The 12,652-nt window shown below is 39.4% G+C and overlaps 1 pseudogene; it reads right to left on the bottom strand.

Annotated features, from left to right (window-relative positions):
- Window positions 1–10,921, bottom strand: part of LOC149440939 (sodium- and chloride-dependent neutral and basic amino acid transporter B(0+)-like) — a 32,533-nt pseudogene extending 21,612 nt beyond the window's left edge.
- Window positions 10,922–12,652: the final 1,731 nt, after the last annotated feature.

The raw sequence follows: 12,652 nt of genomic DNA, 5'->3' as shown, positions 1-12,652 counted from the left end.
TTCAGGTCTTGTCCTAACCCCATTCTCTTGAACAAAAATGGGAATGCACATACCCACACACCAAAATTCATGGGAAGGTAAATACGTACGCATGCAGCATGATGATGTCTTCACACATGCATGCGCCTTGACGTCATCACGAACGTGCATCACAATGTCATCATGTCATGACTTTGGCACATTCGCATTAGGTGCCATCTTGTGGTCTCAATGTAGAAGACAGGCGCTATTTACATGATATGTGTCCTACAATGTAAAGGAACCTAAATAAGGCTTTTGGGATCCTTTTCAAAAAGAGAAAAAAGAGGGTTAGATAAATGACTAAAAGTAAGAAAGCATTCAAAGGCCCACCAAGGACAAAATGAAAAACTTGCAGTTTTTCTGCAGGGCATGCAGTTCTTGTTCAGCTAATTTAACAAAAAGTACAGGTACAGGGCTAACAGCTTTTTGGATTGTGATGTTGTTTTCTAAAAACCATGCTGAACCTCTTCTTTCTGAATACTAGATTTTTAGATGGGAGTGATTGAGATTTACACTTTTTGAACCTCCCAATCTAATTTTGGAAGTGTATGAAGAATCTATGATCTACATCTTGATAGTATCAAACACTACATGCAACAATCCTACGATATATTAAAACCTTAATAAATGTTAGGTCATTTGCCCTCCCATAGGTTTGGTATGTGGGTATGCTCATCCCTGTCTTTGTTCAAGTATATGTACATGCCATGAAAGGGAGTTTGGAAATTAGTAGAATATAGTAGGCATTAGTTTAAGTAACTCTTGTCCTAACCCCACTCTCTGATTTAACAGTGAAAGGAGAAGCAGCAGACTGATGAGCTTGTCTCTCTGTCATTCTGCTAGCATTTTATGTGCACATTCTTCTATTATCACATTCCTTGTACTACAGCACACCTGGATTCCACGTTGTGCTTCTCCCATTTTCTGTACGGGAATGGCATGAGGCTTATACCAAGCACACTGCTTGAATTTAGAAAATACATTTAATGATGTATCACTGAACATAGAGCTGCATTAAAGTGCTACTAAACCCACAACAGTAAAATCAGTCTGTATATACAGTCTGGTCCATAAATATTGGGACATGGACACAATTCTAACATTTTTGGCTCTATACACCACCACAATGGATTTGAAATGAAACGAACAAGATGTGCTTTAACTGCAGACTGTCAGCTTTAATTTGAGGGTATTTACATCCAAATCAGGTGAACGGTGTAGGAATTACAACAGTTGGCATATGTGCCTCCTACTTATTAAGGGACCAAAAGTAATGGGATAATTGGCTTCTCAGCTGTTCCATGGCCAGGTGTGTGTTATTCCCTCATTATCCCAATTACAATGAGCAGATAAAAGGTCCAGAGTTCATTTCAAGTGTGCTATTTGCATTTGGAATCTGTTGCTGTCAACTCTCAAGATGAGATCCAAAGAGCTGTCACTATCAGTGAAGCACGCCATCATTAGGCTGAAAAAACAAAACAAACCCATCAGAGAGATAGTAAAAACATTAGGCGTGGCCAAAACAACTGTTTGGAACATCCTTAAAAAGAAGGAACGCACCAGTGAGCTCAGCAACACCAAAAGACCCGGAAGACCACGGAAAACAACTGTGGTGGATGACCAAAGAATTCTTTCCCTGGTGAAGAAAACACCCTTCACAATAGTTGGCCAGATCAAGAACACTCTCCAGGAGGTAGGTGTATGTGTGTCAAAGTCACCAATCAAGAGAAGACTTCACCAGAGTGAATACAGAGGGTTCACCACAAGATGGAAACCATTGGTGAGCCTCAAAAACAGGAAGGCCAGATTAGAGTTTGCCAAACGACATGTAAAAAAGCCTTCACAGTTCTGGAACAACATCCTATGGACAGATGAGACCAAGATCAACTTGTACCAGAGTGATGGGAAGAGAAGAGTATGGAGAAGGAAAGGAACTGCTCATGATCCTAAGCATACCACCTCATCAGTGAAGCATGGTGGTGGTAGTGTCATGGCGTGGGCATGTATGGCTGCCAATGGAACTGCTTCTCTTGTATTTATTGATGATGTGACTGCTGACAAAAGCAGCCGGATGAATTGTGAAGTGTTTCGGGAATATTATCTGCTCATATTCAGCCAAATGCTTCAGAACTCATTGGACGCCGCTTCACAGTGCAGATGGACAATGACCCAAAGCATACTGCAAAAGCAACCAAAGAGTTTTTTAATGGAAAGAAGTGGAATGTTATGCAATGGCCAAGTCAATCACCTGACCTGAATCCGATTGAGCATGCATTTCACTTGCTGAAGACAAACTGAAGGGAAAATGCCCCAAGAACAAGCAGGAACTGAAGACAGTTGCAGTAGAGGCCTGGCAGAGCATCGCCAGGGTTGAAACCCAGCGTCTGGTGATGTCTATGCGTTCCACACTTCAGGCTGTCATTGACTGCAAAGGATTTGCAACCAAGTATTAAAAAGTGAAAGTTTGATGTATGATTATTATTCTGTCACATTACTTTTGGTCCCTTAACAAGTGGGAGGCACATATGCAAACTGTTGTAATTCCTACACCGTTCACTTGATTTGGATGTAAATACCCTCAAATTAAAGCTGACAGTCTGCAGTTAAAGCACATCTTGTTCGTTTCATTTCAAATCCATTGTGGTGGTGTATAGAGCCAAAAATGTTAGAATTGTGTCCATGTCCCAATATTTATGGACCTGACTGTACAATAAAGCAAGCTTGTTATACTCACTGTAGAACCTAAGGGGTTAATCCTCCTCATTGTGTAAAAAAGCAGTGTGATCCTGTCTTCTCTGATCATTCCCTTCTTTTATTGTCCCCAATCCACCTGCTGATAGTAGAGAGCTCTAGAAGACAGTCTGCACATGCTCAGTTTAATTTGTATGGCTAGAGAGTTTTTTTTTCTTTGGGAGGGTACATCAGCACAAGGCCAATCAGCACTGTCCAGACAGAGGGTCAGGGGTCATGCAGCTTCATAGGACTGAAATGGACATAGGAATGAAAACTCCTTCTTTAACCAGTGCAGACAGTGATAGAAGTCACAAGACTGCTATATACTGCTGATGAGAAAAGGCATTTAGCAGTTTATATTTACCAAAATAATTGCATTTCCATGTTCTGTGTACTGTGGAAGACCACATATTATGAATGCAGGGTCCTGGGTTTAGAAACACTTTAATTTGTGTCCTTTTTATCTGCCTGGAGCTCAACTTTAAAGGGTACTTCTACTTTTGCAGTCGAATTTGAGAACACCACATTATATGTTTGTTATGTGTTCCTAAAATTATTTTTTTTAAATATTTCTAACCTTGTATTCCCCAGAGGAGGTGTAATGGCTGACTGCAAGGTCTTTTGAACAATTTTAGAATGAGCCTGTCCCAAGTCTGTGCTACTTAACATGCAATGCAAGAAGCCTAGGCTCTAACCTTTAAATCTTTGTTAGGACTGATGTTGTTCACATTTACACTAAATAATGAAGATCTGTCTGCACAGTACAGGCAGGGCTAATTATGGCAAACACAGCTGCCTATAAACAAAGAAAACTCCCTAGGATTTTTCCTTGCTGGAAGGTAACAGAGCATCTAAAAATGTAAGCTGCAATTTTTACATATTGTTTTAAGTTATGCTATGTGAATGGGGACATGTAAGAAATATAAAGTTAGGTGTTATCCAAATTTGGCTGCAAAAGTGGATACACACTGTAAGCAGGTACATTTGTGAAGTACTGTACAGTTGTATTTCAAGCTGAAATCAGCCTCAAGTCTAGAGAACACAGCCAGAGAACTGACCACTGTGTGTTCTCCTGCCTAGTGTGGTCAGTTTTTAATAGGTAAGCAGAGGGACTGACAAGAACACCAGGGATTTCACACAAAGGAAGCAATACAAAAAGAATTGAATACTTTTTCATACAAGTACATGGTACAGCAGGCAGCTATAAGGAATATGAAATGTTTTGTTTACATACTCTTTAAAGTGGAACTTTATGCTAAGTAATTAAAATGGGCGGACAGTCAGGATTTTTAATGCAGAAAAGACATGCTTTGTCTCTTCTGCATTAAAACTACTTACCTGCCTATATGCCCTTGTACAGGGAGCTGCACATGCCCAGATCACTGTACAAATTCAGCAATGCTGAATCTGATTGAACTCTTGAGCGTGCGCAGGAGTGATGTTATCCCCACTGGGTCAATGACAGTGGAGGGCGATTGAGACATGGAAGATGGCCACCAGAAGATGCCAGCTGCCAGATGAGGAATTAGAGGAGGCCACATCGCTGGAGCTGAGGTGAGTATTGTTCTGCTTTAAGTTTTGCATACCGTTAAAAAATATATCAACTGTTTTAGGACAGAAACTGAGGGAAATCAGTTCTGACTGGAATTGGCCTATTTGCAACAGAAATTTGTAGGAAAGTCTGTTACAGACATTTAATAGTACCATATTTTATAGGCGGGTATCGGACAATTAAAATACCTGTTAAGAATTCCAACTCAGTTCTTCCTAATCTGGCAACACCATAGCTCTGGTCTTCCCAGTATCTTTGGCTGGGGGCCTAGCCAACTTCTTAGGTTGTGTCTTGATCAAGTTTATTATAGAAATGGCAAGGTATAAATATCACACATGAATAAAAGTAAAATGGGACTTTGGGGCGAGAGAAAAGGACAGGTTTCTCAGATTATACTAATTGCCATTCATCTGATGAATTTTACTGTCACCTGACCAACCTCTACACAAAAAACCTATCCACTAAACGTACTCCCAGTATTGCTTGCTTGGTAACTCTGTTGTGTTGTCTGAAATACAAGTCAAATTTTGTTCATGTACTGAGGACATATTCATAGTAATTGTAGCATTGTCCAAAGTGACGTTGCAAAAACCTGTAAAAGAAAACTTTCAGTTCTCATCTGAATTTTCATGATTTATACAAGCATATTATATACGGTAATCAATAAGCCTACTTACCATTTACAGTGCCTTGACATCTACTATCTGCCCATTCATAGCAATCATTCCATGGCAGATAGCTTCGAAATGAAGAAAATAAATAAAATAAGCTGTAAGCAATGATGACATTGTAGTATATAGATACAAGAGTTGATATAATCACCATAGTAAATCCAACACCTAGAAAAAAATGACAATAATCACTAGTGACAAGTAATTTTTAATACTTTTTAGCAGGAAAAATATTTATGTTTGCTGTAGCATAGAGGAAAGTACCTTATCAACAGTTTGTAACATTGTTCCAGGAGATTATTTTAAATGATCACAGTTAAAAAATTCTTGCTGAGCAGCACTTACTTGTAACTGTTTAAATATATTGGAATAAAATGGATAATATGTCTTTGGATAAGAGATTTTGTATTCCGCTTTACTCAATCTTGGGCAATCCATGCTTCTCCCCGGGCCCTGATTGTGGACTATCCCGCTCATTGCTGGATTACAACTACTTTCAGGCCTCCCACTTTCTTACTTCCAATGCTTGGCCTACATTGTCATCGCATTCGGAAGGTTGTTACTGTATGCGCTAGATTTTTGGAAAGCTCTGCAGTTTCTTTTGTTCTCTAGGGCCCCCTACACAATATTGCTGCTCACTGCTGACATTTGAGGTGCTTTTTATGGATAGTGGTATTCTTTTTAACACACTTTCCAAGATGTACTCCCTTTTGATCACCCTGCCGGGTGACTTTGCTTTGTCTTGTATCCATGGGAAGCAGATCTTGGCAGGACTTTTACACCTGATCAAAGTCAGAACATTATTCATTTGACCTTAAAATCCTCAATTTGCACACATGTCCAGGAAGGCAACTTTAAGCTTTTAACAAGATGGTACGCCATCGATTCTTCAAAGTTGTTTTCCCAGGGCCTCTGATTGCTGTTGGAGATGCCAGGAGGAGTGGGGGATGCTAAACCACATCTTCTGGTCTTGTCCCAAACATACAGTATGTGTTTATTATGCTATCTTTTTACTTGCTTACTTTCCTATAATTAGGGTTATTTCAAATTCATATCAATATCTAATATAACATAGCATTTAATTTATCAGGGTATGTACTATAATATAAGGAAATATACTATGACGGGGCTTAATATTTCAAGTCCTGAGCTACTAACCAGGCCTTAAGAGTTACTCGCCACCAACAAACACACACAAACAGAGACATCTGTACACAGACATGTACACACACACACATACACACACAGAAACATGTACACACACACACAGAGACACATGTACACACACATACATACAGACACATGTATACACACAGGCACGTACAGACACACATACACACAGATACATGTACATACAAAGAAATACACACGCACAGACACATGTACATACATACACAGACACGTGCACACACAGACACATGTACGTACATACACACAAACACACACATGTACATGCACACACACACAGACACATGTACACACACACAGACACATGTACACACACACAGACACATGTATACACACAGACACATGTACAGATACACACATGTACATACACACAGACACATGTACATGCATACACAGACACACACAAACACACACACATGTACACGTACACACACACACCCATAAAAAGTTGCAGTACTTCGTTGTTCACTCACAGACCCAGGTACTGCACTCTAGGGGGAGGCAGAGAGCACAGCACACACTCCTTCCTTTGCTTTCACTGCGCTCAGCTATTGAGCAGTCTGACAGCTCCCAGTGTCAATGACAGATCCAGCCTGAGCTCCGAGCCTGCTCAGCAAGTTGGCCCTGGGGGACACACTCGCCCCCACCATGATTTCCACTTGCCATTGGCGAGCAGGTGAGTGGAAATTTCAAGCCCTGTACTATGATATAATACGATTTAAGTGTAATGTCTCCCTCTAAAGTTTGAGACACATTTATTATTTTCTTGTTGGGGTTTCATGCTTTTACGTGGGTATATAATTCATTTTTAAAAATTCTTAGGAGGTGGCTCAAAGGCTCTTTTTTATTATAATTCAAACAAATTCCACTTTTGCTTTGAGTTGATTACAAAATCTTGGCAACGCTATAATCAACACAGATCAAGTTAGATTTGTAGACCAAAACAAGACCATCTTCAAGCATTCTATTCGCTAGTTCATCATCAAGTTGATTACACCTTATCTATGGCAGAATGGCTTGGATGCAGGGGCGGACTAACCATTTGGAAACTCGGGCACTGCCCGAGGGCCCGGGGTCAGTAGGGGGCCCCATGAGATGCCCCTGGTACCTTTTTCATAGGCTTTTTTGAGTTTGGGCAAGGACACAGGGGCCCCATGATCCCCTATTGCCCGGGGGCCCCATGAGTTGTCAATCCACCCCTGCTTGGATGTGAAAGCATTGGAGATGAACTAACAATCATTTTTACAAATCTGCTCCACCATTGCTCTCAGTCTGCTGCAACACTTTGATCTGCTAAGCTCTAAGCATCAGATCCATTGGTAGGCACAGTATTTTGCTTCTTACTTTTTGTTTTAAGCTGTAATAACTACATTTGGAATGTTGGGTCACTTTCATTGGATACCAGTCTGTCACAAAAAAACAAAAAGGTCTGTAACACACAGCTCAAGGGCCTCATAGATAATGCTTGTTCTGAGTCAATGACTCACTTAGCAGTAAAGCAAAGCTTTAACACACCTTCACTTCTCCAAGTCAGCAATGGCAATTTTCATATTTATGTCTTAAAAAGTTCCTTTTAAATGGTCGCAAAAAGTTAAAAACAAAGTGTACAGCTAGGTACTTATAACATAATGTGGCAATTACTGACAGTAAATGCAAGATAGACTTGTATGCTCAATTAATACAATCAGTGGTAAATTGTTTTACTTAGTAATGCAATGCTTATAAATGTCAAAATCTGATTTTGGCAGCTCAGAAAGGCTATTTCTTCAAACAGGTTCTACCAGCCTGCTTACTTATTCCAATAAAAGAATACTGGATTATAAAATAGTCTGTAACAACAAAACAGGCAATGAATATAAGGCCCCTTTCACACGGGCATTCCGTGAAAAAACATCAGTTCAGTCATGTTTTTTCCAAGAAAAAACAGATCAGTTCACATCAGTTTTTCATTAGTTTACATCAGTTTTTCATCAATTCACATCAGTTTTTTATCAGTTTACATCTGTTTTTCATCCGTTTTTTTTATCAATTTACATCAATTTTCATCCATTTACATTGGTTTTTCATCTGTTTACATCCATTTTTTGTCCATTTACATCCGTTTTCATCATTTTTTTTGTCTGTTTTTGTCCATTTACATCCTTTTTTCATCCATTTACATCCATTATTGTTCGTTTACATAATTATTTCATCCATTCTGTTTTTTTTAATGGACAAAAAATAGGGTTTTCTTTCATTAAAAAAAAATGGATGTTAATGGATGCGGATATTAACGGATATAAACGGATGATCATTTGTTTACATCTGCTAGTCCATAGAATTATGTGAGTGTTCATTTTCCATCTGTAAACAGACAGATGAAAAACGGACATAAGGAATGCCCAAGGGGCCTTAAGATAATAGGGATAGAGAAATGTATAGCCAAAGTAGCAAGTGGGGTGTGGTACACATTAGTGTGGTACTAATCTCTTGTGTACCTATTGTTAAGCTAACTTAGCCAGTCTTGGCTGGTTCAGCAAGGACCAGCTGAGATTCGCTCCATCTATGGTCAGGCTGGTTGTGCTGAAACAATCCATCGATCGAATTCAGTACAACCAGCCTGTCAAATGTTTTTTCATGCGATCATTGCTGACAGCTACCAGCCACCAGCAGTTATAACTGTGTTCTTCCAGAGGGGTGGGCTACCCGATGGCAGAGCACAATAGCACACAGGAGGAATTCCCCCAAGAACAATCACAGAATTGATGAGGGAACCAAGCAATTTTCTTTCCTACCTTACGTGGTGGAAGGAAAGAAAATCGCAAACTCTGTGGGCTGCTTAAGTGATGTTAATATGAAATACAATAGTGCATGGCTCCAATGGACAAAATGTAATAAACAAGAAGACTATGTTAAACAGAATAATGTTTGCATTTGAACCAATTAAGAAAAAAATCAAAGATCTTCATTTTCAGATTTTACAACGGCTTCCGGGGTTTTGCATAGGAACAGATTTTACCGTCAAAGATAGCCAATACCCACAATCCTACTCTAAACTGTCTCATAGGTAGCAATGATCAGGTTGCCCTGTAATGCATCCTAGCCAATATCTTGCTTCTCCTCCTTCAGTACAGCACCAGCTGGGGCTGGCAGAGTGGTGAGAGGACAGGCATAGGAAAAATTACTTGCAATGAGTTTTCCCTTACTACTCACTCACCAGTACACCCTTCACAGCAACAGGACTGCCTCTGCAGAGTTGATATGCCAGTTTTCCAAACTCTGAGTGATGAGATATTTTGGTTGTCATGCTTGTGGTGGTGTTTTACTGGACAAGTGGTGACAACGGGAACAAGGAGGGTCTGGTAGGGTGGTAAGAGCAGAGAAATCAGTGGAAAGCTGTGTTGACTGTATGCCAGACTAAAATAAGGAGGAAAAAACAATTAGAGGATGAATAACAGAGAAATATTCATTAATGCATCAAAGGATCATTTCTATATCAATTCTTTGGCATGAGAATCTTTTTTTATTTTAAATGCCTCTGCCAGGTACCAGGAATTGTACCACCCTTGTACTGTCTTGGTTTCCTATATATATTCAAAATTATATTCATAATGCCTTTGTTAATTATTTCTGACTCACCATCCCCTTATAACTTCATCATTAAGTACTCTCCCAGTTTCAATTGTTCTGGGATCCTAACTACTTTTGTTACATCATTTTACAGTTTTAAAAGTATTGTTTTCTCTGAAACTATCTACAGTACATGGCTTTATGAAACCTGTTAGAGATGTTCTGCTAAGGATGGCTACTCATTGAGGGTGATTTACTAAAACCGATGCAGCTGTGCATGGTTGCCAATAAGCTTCAAACTTAAGCTTGTTCATTTAAACTTTGACAATAAAATATGGAAGCTGATTGGATTCTATGCAGAGCTGCACCTTATTGTGCACCATGCAGTTTTAGTAAATAAGCATCATAGAGTTGTCTCTTTAACCTGATTTGATAGTATTCAGCAAATAATGGCTGAGCATCATAAAGAAACAGTGGTCTAATTCTTCTGAAGTATACCAGCAAAGTTTCTTGCACAGTGCTGGGATCACAGCTATATGAATGACTGGAAGATTCACATTAGTTTCAACCAATAAAATAGTGGCACAGTCCCAGTCTGGTGATAGCAGTCATATGGGTTCCCAGCCACATCTACAGACAGAACCTGTAGGTGGACCAATCTTAGATTAAATGTTAGGTAAGAACTGGGGACTTTTTTTTTGTTTAAGGGATTCATAGTTTAGGTCTGCTTATTTAAACACGTACCTTTTTATCTTTACTCAACTTTTGTTGAGTTTCAATAATTAAATTAATTAACTGTCCTACTATTTTACAATAATCAAATGACTACTTATTGGTACCATTGGTTTTTTTTAAAGCTTAACTCGAAAAAAAATCCAGCTGAACACATACTGTATATATATATATATATATATATATATATATATTTTTAGGTTCATGCTAAATTAATTTAGCTAATGATTAGAAACACATCTAAAACACAAACTTGGGGACTTTTAATAAACATAAAAGATCAATCCTGGATGGCAGTTAATCCTTTCATTGTCTACAAATCACATCCAATACTTCTGCAAGAAATTAATGAATGTGTTTTAGATGTGTTTCTAATCATTAGCTAAATTAATTTAGCATGAACATAACAATTTAATTACCAGTATTCAGGGCTTTTTTTCAGCAGGAACTTGGGGAACCGCAGTTCAGGCACCATCAGCACTGAATGTATGCAATTTCAAGGGGTGCTGGGGTGTGCTGGAAGATCTATTGTTGCTGGATGCTGGGGATCTATTGTCACTGAAGGCCAACTATTTTTGTGTGGTGGTCTACTGTTTCTGGAGGGGGATCAGTTGTTGCTGGAAGGGATCTACTGGTGAAGGAGTGGTCTATTGTGGATTGTTGCTGACTTCTGGGTGATATGTTGTAGCTGTTGGGGGTGGTATTTTGTTTTGAGGGTTCATTGTTGCTAGATGAATCTATTGTTGCTGATGGGGTCTCTGTTGCTGGCTGTGGGGGATCTATTGTTCTGCTTTTCTTGTTATCATTAACAAATTTCATACAAATTATTTAGCATCACAAAATGATATTTGGCTATTGTGTTCTCTAACAGGAGCGGTACTGGGAGGTGAGCATGGGGGTGGAGAAAAAAAGTGACTCAAAAGGGGGGAGTTCCTGCACCTATTTTTTGAGAAAAAAAAGCCTTGACAGTAATAGATAAAATAAATAAGACACGTTATGCATGTTACTATATTTGCTAGTTTCAGTCATGTTTATCCCACAATTGGTAATACCGGTACCTAGCATAGTTCTCAACTTTCAGGCTTATTCAGTAAAGTAGAGCAAGATCAAATTCAAATATACATTGTACTGAAACAAACCCCAACTACTTAGATTGCACTCTAGTGGAGTGAAACATTTCTGATAGGTTGTTATGACCTACATTATTTGCATTCTACTTATTTTTACTAAATCAGACTTAACTTTAACCCCTTGGCGTCGATGCCTTTTGGCCCTTTAAGGGTTTCAGAAGTCGGGAGGCGGGGCTTGGTTTAGCCCACGGCGGTCACATGTCCTTGAGAGGTCTCGATTGAAAGAGGAGATCGGGACCTTTCTGTGAGTACCGGACATGTGTGCTGGGGGCATGCAGGGTGCGTGCTCTCAGCACATATGCTTTTCTTAATTGCACACAAATGTGCGGCCAATCGGCGTCAAGGCCCAGGCGCCGGGAGACTGCACATTTGCTTGCGGCCGGCTCCAAGAGGTTACGATTGTTCTACCAAAGTAGTAGAGACTAGTTATTCAGCAAAATGAAAGTTCACTTTGCTTAGCAAAAAAAGGCAAAGCTATGTTCACTTTGATACCCAATCATTAACCCTATACTGTAGTCTCTAAGGCTTGATTCACACTAGTGTGACTCCAAAATCATGCAATTTACAGTGCAACTTTGCAGTGCGCCTTTCATGCGACTTTTACACTCTGTGGTACTCAAGTCACAAGTGAGTCACATTGAAGTAGTGCAGAAACCTTTTTTAAAGACAATGCAACTTTAGTTGTATCTGGAGGGTCCTCTCACTTTTTTGGGAGTTGACTTGGTGACCAGGTCTATTTGGACTTTGATATGCTTTTTTTGCTATAGAGATTTGTGAGTATACATCTACTTTTGAATTAATAAAGGTATTTCCCAGGTAATGCATTGGGCTGGTGAACCCTTTTGCCCTTGTTTTCCAATAGTAGATTTATATCAGGCATATTGCTAACAGCTATAATCACAGAAACAGATCGACTCCCAGCTGTTTATCACACTCAAATGACTTAGATCAATTGTATGGCTCTCCCACAGTAGTCCATCACCCTATTACCATTACAGTGACAGTTTAGAAAGAGATGATCTATGCTAGGGCTTACATTTTCAAGTCCTGAGCTACTAGCCAGGCCTTAAGAGTTA

Source organism: Staurois parvus, unplaced genomic scaffold (assembly GCF_062004578.1).
Source record: "Staurois parvus isolate SC_StPar_1 unplaced genomic scaffold, SC_StPar_1.0 ptg001045l, whole genome shotgun sequence".
Lineage (NCBI taxonomy): Eukaryota > Metazoa > Chordata > Amphibia > Anura > Ranidae > Staurois > Staurois parvus.
This window is presented reverse-complemented; position numbering and strand designations above follow the sequence as displayed.